Below are 12313 nucleotides of genomic sequence, written 5' to 3' on the forward strand. Positions count from 1 at the left end.
GGTTCAACCATTGTTGGGCGCATGCACAGCTTGCATTTTGCTCCTTGGTTTGATCTCCAGCACCACGGAAAAATTAGATGTTATAAAGGGCTTTGACATATAAAGTAGATATAGAGTCAGAAGTGAGCAGGTGTGTATTTCACATAACCATAATTTTCTTTAACTGTTATTTTTGAAGTTTTAGGTTTCATACATATTGTTTTGTTTTCTTTCTTTCTTTCTTTCTTCCTTCCTTCCTTCCTTTCTTTCTTTTTCAGAGAACATGCCACTATATAGCCTTCCCATAGCATTCCTGGGTCCCTAGCTCCCTGGGACATACCTCACTTGACAATGCTTTCCTACTATACACAAAACCCTCAACTGGACCTGTGAAGTCCATTAAACGGGGCACATGGTACTCCCTTGTTATCCCACCATTCTGTCGGTAGAAACAGGAACAGACATTCAAGGTCATCCTACCTACATAGGCTAAGAAGTTGTCCTGACATTTCACATAAAAGCCACTTAAGGAGGGAAGGATTCATCTCGTTCATGGTTTGAGAAAATGCAATCAACCCTTCACAGCAGGAAAGGCTGGTGACAGGACAGGGGGTCACATGGCTGGTCAGAGCTCAGAGAGAAATGATGTAAGCACTCAGCTGGCTTTCTCATTTCTTTTTCTTCACTTCAGGACACCAAGTCATGGGTGGCCTCCCTGCTCTGTTCAACTTCTCTGGCAGGGCCCTGAACATCCAGAGGTGATTCTAAACTTAGCCGCATTGACAATGAAGATTATCCATCACAGCCATGGTATCTTATGTATGCATTATATTTAGTGAGGTTGAAGGTTTATATTTCTATGACAAGGGTCCTGTTGGAGCTAAAAGCTGATGTCAATGAACCTAGGACATTAGCTGGGTGAGGGCAGCTCTATCTGTTTTATTTACTACGCCATTCTCAATAGTGCTTGACACATAGTAAGCACAAGCAAATATTTGTTTAAAATATTCAGTTTGAAAAAATCTGTTACATTTGTGTGTGCGTGTGCATGTGTGTGTGTGCATGCCAAGGCAGGCAGGTGAAGATCAGGGACAGCTCTCTCCTTTCACTGTGTAGGTTCTGGGGACTCAACTCAAGTTGTCAGGCTTGGTGACTTCACCTGATAACAATTGGAGTGCTCAGGTTCATTCTTAAGTACTCGACTTTAGGACTCACTTCCTCATAATAAAAGAGAATGTATGCTAAACCTTAAAAAAAGGAACTTGGCCGGGCGGTGGTGGCGCACGCCTTTAATCCCAGCACTCGGGAGGCAGAGCCAGGCGGATCTCTGTGAGTTCGAGGCCAGCCTGGGCTACCAAGTGAGCTCCAGGAAAGGCGCAAAGCTACGCAGAGAAACCCTGTCTCGAAAAACCAAAAAAAAAAAAAAAAAGGAACTTGTTTTGAAAAATGAAGACACTAAAATTTAAAAAAACAAACTTTTTTTAACAAAAAACCCAAAGCTATGTAGTTGTATTGTTTTGAATTTGTATCAATATGAAAGTTGTCTTTAATAGGAATAGAAAAATAGTTTATATTTGTATCAATATACAAGAATCCATATCATTGCTAATTATCTTACGCTGATAGGTTGCTAATAGTTTACGAGTAGATATAATAACTACCTTAATATCCAATCCTATCTATTCTTCTTTTTTCTTTTCCAAAAGAGAATCTTGAGTCTAAATATTATTGTTTCTCACTTCCCCCCATCTATTACATTTATGCATAACACTGAGAAAATAAAACCTTTTGGGAGAAGGAATGACATTTTCTTAAAATTGCTTCCTGCTGTCTAGTGGATGACACTATCTCTGTGGGCTCCTGTAAGAAAGCTAAATGATTAAGTCTCAAGAGGACAGCCATAAGTATTGTAGCCAGTCACAGAGTAGTGAGCAAAGTTTATCTGACGTTCTGGCTACAAACGTAATATGATGGACCATCTCATCTTGGAACTGTCCTAAGAGTCTGCCTTACAAAGCTGATCATTGAGTGGTGTTCTTTTTGGTTCAATGGCGTCATTATGGAACGGGTAGAATCGTTGTTGGGGGCCCCATCTTCCTGCTGGAGACTTCGTGGATTGGAAAGATTTATTTTTCACTGTGAAAAACTTGAACATTATTAATATCAAAATGGAAAGTTTGAATCTGAAGTAGACATGACATGTGAGGAAGGATTCTGAGGCATCAAGACTAAGCATGAAGAGAAATAGAATCTCAAAAACAATGATTCCTAGATTTTTTTTCCCTTTGTCCCCACCAGGTGCCTCTTCTGATATGAGACAGAATCTCCAATTTTTTTTCTTTCAGCAATGTGCTTGGGTTTGGAGAAGGAGAAAGCCGACACACCTGGCTCTGTTTTCAGTGTGCTCTGAAATCACAGAGATCCAGACAGATCCCTGCCTGCCAAGTGATAGGAATAAAGGCATGTGCTACTGTTGCCTGACTTCTTAGTTTACTTATAATGGCTTGCATTTTCCTCTGATCTCCAAGCAAGCTTTATTTATTAAAGCACAAATAAAATATCACTACATTTCCCCCTTTTTGTCTAATAAAAATAAAAAAGTTATGACTAATATAAGAAAAACTATATACAATAAGTACGATAACTATATACAATATATACAAGCAATAACATTAATGGTGTCTAGTTCATTTTCATTTGACTAATTCCAAGAAAATATTCCATTATCTATCATATTTTGGTGAGTCCAATATGTACCTAATTCACTTTCTATCCACTCTTGTATTACCAACAGCAAACTATCTTATGATGCCTTTCAAACTTCCACACTTAATACCTCTTAGTAAGTTTCTTTTCTGAATTTCTTAACAAGGACATCTATAACTATAACCATCTCATCTTCAACTTCCTCAGAGACTGAGAAGGAAATAATATTACCTCATAAAACAGGAAGTGCAAAAAAGCAAATTCCAAGGAGTGTGGGGTATGACAGAAACAGCCAGCTTCCTAGACTGTCACCCGAGGTTTCCCTGCGACATTGTGGCATCATCTTTGGCCTACTGGCTTAGTATATCTGAGAGACTCATTTATGAAGCAGGATGTACACAAGACCTAAAACTCAATCCCACATTCAGTGTGAGTATTCCATGTACCAGATAAACTTGAATTCCACCAGTGTCAGGTTATAATTCAGGATTTTAAATTCTGGAACTAGCTGGTGTTTTTGGAGTTTGACTTCCCATTCTTTTCATCCTATGGGTAGCTTCATCTTCTTTCTTAAATGCCAGCCTACCACTGAGAGGCCAGACTCCATCAGCCAAGTTGCTCATCCAAGAATAGCTGTTCCAGCTACTGTTCACTGCACACCAGGAACCATCAGTCCACTGCCTATTCAGCTGCCTTCGAAGGAAAGAGACATTATCTATTTCAGATTGCAAAGCCCCTTCAGTGATGGTGCCATATTGTCCTGGCCTCAGAGGACACCTGTTGCCAAAGCTGCAACCACACTTGACATGGCAAGGATCAGTAGTCCTTTGTTTTTTGTCCTGCTTGTCCATTTGGATAGCATACTGTCAAAGCAGTTGATGTAGGGGCATTTCTTGCCTAGTGGCTAACATTTGCCACAATGAAAGTTAACTCCATATGGAGTTTCTTCAGTGCCCATATCTTCTCTATAATAGATTGGTGCTGCCAAGAGCAGACATGAGTCATAGTCATAAAAAAAGGAAAAAAATTATGTTATTAAATCATCTTAAATGTCATAGTCTATTGATCTCTGAAGGGTTTGAAGATGACCTGTCTATCTAAAATATATCTCTGCTTGACCTTAAAAACATACCTAATATGACTACAAGGCTGATTGTAATGTCTAACTACTAACTTTCATTTCTTTACATCCTAATTAGTTGGTAATAATAACTTTCAAGGATTAGCAAATTATATTACATTGTTAAATGGACTGTATGGGTACAATGTCCTGAAGAAGATTAGCAATATATATACAGCATTTTCTAACAAAATCAATCTCAAATTTGTATTAATATATATAACTTGTATACAATATATAAAAATCCAATCCGATGTAAAATATTTAAAACTAGCAGTTGTCTTTTAAAAGTAGATTCAATAATCTACCTTTTAATCTATATCATATCTATATCCTCTCATTTTTCTTTCAGAGTAGATTCCATACTCTGCCTTTTATTCTATCATTTCTATACCCTTTTTTTCAGAGTAGATTTAATTATCTACCTCTTATCAAACAAGAACCTTAAATCTAATCTCCTTTGTTTAGCCTCTTTCCTGACAATTAACAAAAATAACTTGTAACCATCATCCTAAACAATGACAATTATCCAAAACCCATTGAAAGACCAAAATCTACCCACCCTACCTCTTGGGAATATGGGTCTTGTGCTCTTAAAATTTCTTCCTGCTGTTTGTGGGCAAAGGCATCTTTAGGGGATCCTATAAAGAAAAAATATGGGTTAATAGTCAATTCCTGGAAGAGGTAGCTGTATCATTTGTTGTCCAGGGTCTGCATAACGCAAAAGTTCAGGGCTTGCTGTGTGGTGGTGGTGCATGCCTTTAATTGCAGCACTTGGGAGGCAGAGGTAGGTGGATCTCTGTGAGTTCAAGGCCAGCCTGGCCTATAGAGTGAGTTGCAGGACAGGCTTGAAATCTACACAGAGACCCCATCTTTAAAAAAAAGTTCAGGGCTTATCTCAAGTCCTTGCACCAATAATCTATCAGATGGCATCATCTCAGCTAGCCATCTTGAAATTGTCCTGAGCAGTTTGTAGTCCAAAACTGATCTTTGGGTGATATTTGTCAGCTTAGTGGTATTACCATTGTCTACACGGAATCTTCATTGTGGGCCCTATCATCTTTCTGGAGACTTCAAATTCACTGGTAGGCCTGGTCATGATTCCCTGCAGAAACCTGATAGAGACTCCAACACAAAAAATATAGGCAGCTAAATGAAGCCATTTTTTTCTAGAATTAGTTAGTACTCTATATGACCAATAATACCATCACAAAAGTTTAATATATATATTATAAATTTTGATATATTCATACCTTAAGGAAAGTTTAAAGAATCAAAATAGAACCAAAGAATTGAGAAATTAGTGACAATAAAATCGACCTTTAATTTTGGTTTACTTCTGTCCCATATCAGATGGATCTTCTGACATGATAGAGAGATTTCGCATTTTCCTTTTAACAAACATGCTTGGGTTTAGAGAAGGAGAGAACCATTCTCTAACTCCAAAGCCAGCTTTAATTTTTAATTGAACTCAGACTACATAAAGATCATTTGTGTTAAGTATCTGTAGAGAAGAGCAGAAACAAACATTTATGAAGACTTACAAAATTATATATGTGATATACCAATAGGCCAATTTACTTTTTTATTCTTGAGACATTTTTTTTTCAGGACGATTTGTCCTTTTTTTCAGATGTCTCATTTGTCAAGTGTTCTTCAGATTCCTTAGCTTCCATTCTCCTGAAGGACAGAAACAAAAACTTTTCCCCAAGCCTAACTTTGGGGAGGTTTCCTTTTGGCAAGTTATACCTGGTTGAATGATAAGCATTTGTTAGTGGTATAAGTTAGTTTAAATTGGATGGTCATGTTGATTGATAAACTATCACCTCTTCTCATTAAGAGGTCTCTCTTGTTCAAATCAAACCTCTATCAATTTTGATAGTATCCATAGCTCTTCTTCTCCAGTAGAAACGAAAGCAAAACTTCATCCCCAACGTAACACATATCCTGGTTTCCATTCTGAGGTCAGCACATCCTTAAAGTATATGGGCTGATTTAATTCTGTAGTTTTTTTCTATTATCTCTCTATGTCTCTCCACAGCTGTTGTGTCTTTCTCATTAGCTTTGACAAAAATTAAAGTTAATAGAGCATTATGTAATCTATTTCTGGGGGGGTTGTTACCCCTTTCTGTTTATTTAGCATATCATTTTGAGTTAGGTTTGATCTTCCTATGACTTCTTGGCCTGTAGGATTATGTGGTATACCTATAATATGCTTTATATTGTAATAAGCAAAAAATTGTTTCAATTTACCAGAGAGGTGTTCTGGAGCATTGTCAGTTTTAATTTGTGCAGGTATACCCATGATGGCCATAAGTTCTAGCAAATATGTGATTACCAAATCAGCCTTTTCAGAAATCCTGAGTAAGTATCAATATTGTGGTTTACATATTTCAGTTTTACAAATTCTGCAACTGAAACACATCCATCTTCCAGATTTCATTCCTCTGAGTACCCTTTGGGTTACATCCTGCTGGTAGCAGAGTCTGATTGTTAAAAAGAACAAGTAGGACATTATCTTATAATTTCTTTGGCTTGTTGCCAGGTTATGGAAAAATCCTTTTTTAAACCTTTACTATTGACATGATGGTTTTTATGAAATTCTGAGGCCTTAAGCACATTCCCTATCAATAGTTTATCAATCTCAAAATTACCTTGTGCTAGAGGGCCTGGCAGACACATATGGGATTGGATATGAGTGTAGAAGGATTCTTAAAAGTTCTTATTGATAAAATCAAACCCGAGGCCAGTTATTGGGGTGAATACTGGAAGGTCAGAGAAACAGAACAAGCCACAGCTATCTTACCTCACCGGATCCTCAGCTGGTCTTGTCTCCTCAGACTGGAGGCCTCTGAGTCCTCATCCGGAATGGGTCTCAGCTGAACTGCTGCTTGAAAGCCTGAAGCTTAACCAGCCACATGCTTAACCAGCCAAATGCTTCTAGTTTCTGGTCCTCACGCCTTATATACCTTCCTGCTTTCTACCATCACTCCCTAGGATTAAAGGCTTGCTTTCTGGGATTAAAGGCGTGAGTCACCATGCAGTTGTTCTGGGTCCCTTTGGGGGTTTGTTGTTGTTTTCTTTTTAAGACACGGCCTCACATGTGGCCCTGGTTGGCCTGGAACTTGCGATGTAGCCCAGGCTGGCCTCTTAAGTCAGAGAGATCCTCCTGCCTCTGCCTCTAGAGTGTTGGGATTAAAGGTGTGGCTGTTTCCAATGTGGCCTTGAACTCACAGAGATCTTAGATGGATTTCTGCCTCTGGAATGCTAGGATTAAAGGTGTGTGCTATCACTGCCTAACTAGTGGCTTTTCTGTTCTCTGACGCCAGATAAATTTATTAAGGTACACAATATTTTGGGGAACACAATACCACCACATATGAGCTATACATAAGGGATGCTTCCTATATCTGAATATGTATTGTAAATGAATAAGTAGTGAAGGTAATTCTGATTCATCATGGATAAATTCTGTAGTCAATATGTAATACCACTCTTTCAGCATACTGAGAGTCAGTAACTATGTTGAAAGGTTCTGAAAAATCCATTAATATCAACAGAATAGCATACAATTCCAATTTCTGAACTGAATTATAAGAACTTTAAACCACTTTACTTAAATTTTCTGACTTGTAACCTGCCTTTCCTTGTTTGTTTGCATCTGTATAAAATGTATGGGCTCCAGATATGGGTGTTTCCCATACAATGCGAGGCAGAATCCAATCACCTCTCTTTATAAGTTGAATTATATCACTTTTGGGATGTTTGCTGCTAATCTCTCCCAAAAATTACTGCAAGCTCTTTGCTATAACACAAATCTTAAAAGGTCTTGCCAACTTCTCAGCTCATCTTATTTCCTAAAACTGGAAGACTCTGAGTTCTCACCTAATGGATCTCATCTGAACTGCTGCTAAAAGCCTAAAAGCTTAAAAAGCCTCTAGTTCCTGGTCCTCATGTCTTATATACCTTTCTGCTTCCCGCCATCTCTTCCTCTGATTGAAGGCATGTGTCTTTCCCAAGCAAGAAATGAGATCTCAAGTGCTGGGATGAAAGGTGTGTGTCACCATGCCTGGCTGTTTTCAGTGTGGCCTTGAATTCACAGAGATCTCTGTCTCTGGAATTATGTGATCAAAGGCATATGCTACCACTGTCTAACCTCTGTGTTTAATTTAGTGACTGTTCTGTTTTCTGACCACCTGGTAAGTTTATTGGGGTGCACAATATATCAAACACACTTTCCCAAGGTTCACTTTCTACCCATAATTTGTCAATGTCATCCTTAAAGGTACTACAATTTCTGCTGGGACTATTCCAGCTAATTGACAAAGTCTCAGTTATTATTTGGAAATCAAGTCAGAGATCTTATCCACATAAGTTTATAATTTTTTACTCTGTTTATTTGGTAAAAATATCTGTTCCAACGTAATATCTTCCCACTGCATTAAAATTTTTGTGTGAGAATGCCTAGAAGGTAAAATAACCAAAATGCAATCAAGCTTTGGATCCACACAATCCACATATGCTTTCTGTACTTTCTATTCCACAAAGGCCAATTCTTTCTCATCTTCAGCTGATAATTCTCTTGGACTATTTAAGTCCCTGTCACCTTCTCAGGTTTTGAACAAATTGCTGAGTTCATCATGTTGTACCCCAACAACAGTTCATAGATGGGAAATGTCTCCGAATAATCTTTGAAAGTCATTAAGAGTCCGTAATTGATCTCTCCTAATTTGCACCTTTTGGGGTAAACTTTTGGTAGACCTATTTTATATCCTAAATAATTAATAGAGTCTCCTCTTTGTGTCTTTTCAGGAGGAATTTGCAATCCCCAACAAGGCAACATTTTCTTCTAACCTTCTTTCTAAAGTATCTGTATTTGAATCAGTTAGTAAAATATCATCCATGAAATGATAAATTATACTTTTAGGAAATTGTTTACGCATTATTTCCATTGGCTGTCATAAAAAATATTGGTACAGGGTTGGGGTATTTCACATTTCCTGTAAGAGAATCTGTAGCAGGAATGTTAAAGAGTCTTATTAATAAAATCAAACCTGAGGCCAGTTATTGGGGTCAATGCTGGTAGATCAGAGAGACAGAACAAGCCATAGCTACCTCACCTCGCTGGATCCTCAGCTGGTCTTGTTTCCTCAGACTGGAGGCCTCTGAATCCTCATCCAGACTGGGTCTCAGCTGAACTGTGCTCCAAAGCCCGAAAACTTAATGAGCCAAATGCTTAACCAGGCCAAATGCTTCTAGTTTCTGATCCTCACGCCTTATATACCTTTCTGCTTTCTACCACCACTCCCTGAGATTAAAGGCTTGCTTTCTGGATTAATGGTGTGATGAGACACCATGCCTGTCTGCATTTCTGCCTCTGGAATGATAGGATTAAGGGCATGTGCTACCACTGCCTATCCTTTATGTTTAATATTGTGGCTGCTCTGTCTCTGACCCCAGACAAGTTTATTGGCATGCACCATATTTGGGGGAAATACCATACCACAAGAATCCTCCATTGATAAATCTTAACCAGCTTAGAATTATTATAAGTAGGCACTGTGAAGGCAAATCTTTCTCTGTCTTTTTCTGGTAAAGGTATTGAAAAAAAACCGTATTTTAAATTGATAGCTATAAGGCTTCGTCTTTTAGGTAATAAAGTAGGCAAAGGATTTTCACAAGGAGCTGTGGACAGCTCCTTGGCTGAATTACTTTGTTAATTGCTCTTAGATCTGTTACCATTCTCCATTTATCAGATTTCTTTTTAATAATAAATACAGGACAATTCCAAGGTCTGGTTGGATGTCCAATATTATGAGCATTTAACTGTTCTTATACCAGCTCTTCTAAAGCCTGCCGTTTCTCTGCTGTTAAAGGCCATTGCTGAACCATTACAGGCTTTTCTATTCATTGTTTTAAAGGTAGAGCTGTTGGTGTCTTTGAAAGATCTGCAATTGTTGTGCCCTGTTCTTGTACAATCTAGATGGCTAGTGACTGCTCTTTATAATATCTCCTACTATTTCTTTCAGAAACATGTGTTAGTTCATGGTTTCTTTCTGGGGTTGAAGGAATGTTAATCTGAGTATTCCATTGTTGTAATGGATCATGGCCCCGTAAATTCATAACTATATTAACCACATATGGCTTTTCCCCTCTGTCCTTCTGACCCTCTACATTGAAGCCATCTTGCACTCTGTTTCACTTGAGATAATGTTCCAATCCCTAACAGCTGAACAGTTACTTCTTGAAGGGGCCAATTTGAAGGCCAAAATTCTGGTGCAGTTGTGTAACATCTGCACCTTTGTCTACCAGACCTTCCAAGAGAATATCATTTATTCTATTTTTAATTTTGGTTTTGTTCATTTATAAAAGTTTGTAAAACATTTGCTTTTTGGTTTCTCCCTCATTTCCTGTTCTCTCTGCTACCACTGTTGTATCACCCCAAACAGCCTGGTTGATTCCAATAGGCATTTGGTTTTTTAATTGCTCTCAGAAATGGTTTCTTCCGTCATGGCAGGAAAGGCCTGAACTGAATTTGCTGTGGGTGCCTGTGTGAGGCCCTCAGGGAGTTTTCCAATGGAAGAAAAAAAGGATTACCTTGTCTGTCCCTTGTTGATCTGCATTTGTTAGCCCAATGTTTACCTTGGGCAAAATCAGAAGGGTGGGGCATTCTCCTGCCATTGTTCCTCGAATAAACATTATATCTATTGATTCCCTGTTTAGACTCCCTTTTCAAATGACCTTGTTTACTGTAATTAAAACATCTGACCTTATTATTCTTCCTCAAAGCTCTTGATATCACCCCTCCTATCCACATATCATCATGGTCATGAGACTCAATACTAATTGTGTCCCTGATCCAGTCCTCCCGGGGTGCTGATCTTGCCTTCAATAGCCTGATTACTCTTTGGCATGGTGCATTTGCATTCTCAAAAGCCAAAGATTCCATTCTTATCAGTCTAGCTTCTGAATTTGGTATCACTCTATTTACTGCAGGAGACAGCCTTTGTAAGAAATCCATGAAGAAATCTCTGGGGCCGGGTATAACTTTCAGAAATGATTCAATTTTTTTTCTGCCTCCTCAATTCAGTTCCATGCATTCATGTCTGCCATGCAGCATAGAATTTAGGTTTGGTTATCCTATCAATATTGATTTTGTGGATCAGCATAATCGCCTTCTCCAAGAAGCTGATCCTGGGAAATTTCCACACCTCTAGTTCTATATCATTAGTCTATTGATTTGCCTCCTCTTTAAACCATGTTCCCCACTATAACTGTGAATTGGCCTCTAGGACACCTATAGTTAACTCTTTTTAGGCCTGAGGGATTATTCTATTACAAGTTGACCACGAGTTTAACATCTGCTTTACAAATCAAGAATGCATGCCATATGATACTATACCTTCTTTAAATCTCCTTAAATCTATCATTTCCACTGGAGTCCAGCTAGCTTGTTCACACTGTGAGCATTTGTCAGTTCCTCTAAGATTATTGGTTAGATTAAAATTAGCTGTCTGGAAACCTGAGGCTGTATCTCTGTAGCCATATAATTCAATCCTGAGATAATTTCAACTTCACCTTCTGTCCTGGTCTGAATCTCTCTATAATTCATTTTAACAGGTTTTTCTAAAGTCAGTCCTGAAAAATGTCCACCTTTAAATGCTTTGGTCTGGATATGAATTTCTCTGTGATTCATTTAAACAGATTTTTCTAAAGCTTGTAGGTTGGCACTTAAACTGACTAACCATTTTAATGCTAAAATAAAAGTGATCAAACACATAATATTTATAATTGATGCTATGTACATCTCATCCATATTAATTTTCCTTTCATTTAATTGTTCTGCTTTCAGATAGCCTAATGTATTATCAAACAGAGAGCCAATTCCTTCCATAGTAAAAATGTTTCTCATTTTTGAATATGGGGGAAAAATTCTCTTTAAACTAATTTCACCCTTTAAGACATCTGAATTAACTTACCAAGTCTGTTGACTGTGTAGAACAGTAGAAATCTGAGGGAATTTCAAATCAGCTAACTAGTGTGGGAGCAGTCTGAGATGGGAATCCAGAGAGAGCCTACAATCTACCACAAGAGAAGAAGCCAAAGAAACTCTGGCCATGTGCAGCTCGGCCTGAGCCTTGCAGCTCACACCTGAGAAAGGGGGCCTGGAACAAGCAGCTTTTCAGTGAATTCTTGCCACAATCACTGGTCACCAATTGTAGATGACCTTCTAATGGTCTCATTAAATAAAAGTCATGGAGCCAGACATAGGGATTAAAGCCTGAGAGAGATCAGAGGAATAGGACAGCCACAAGCTAACATCACCTCACCAACTCTGCAGCTCCCAAATGAGAGATACTTCCTGTCCACCCACACCTATATGCCTTGCTGTTCTGCCGATTTGCTCTCTCTGTCCAGTTACATCACCTCCTCTTTAATGCCCAGCTCTCTCAATTCCTGTCTGTCTGTACAGAGATCCATGGTTAACTAGTCTTGGAATTTAAGGCA

This window comes from Peromyscus leucopus, chromosome 10 (genome assembly GCF_004664715.2).
Source record: "Peromyscus leucopus breed LL Stock chromosome 10, UCI_PerLeu_2.1, whole genome shotgun sequence".
NCBI lineage: Eukaryota > Metazoa > Chordata > Mammalia > Rodentia > Cricetidae > Peromyscus > Peromyscus leucopus.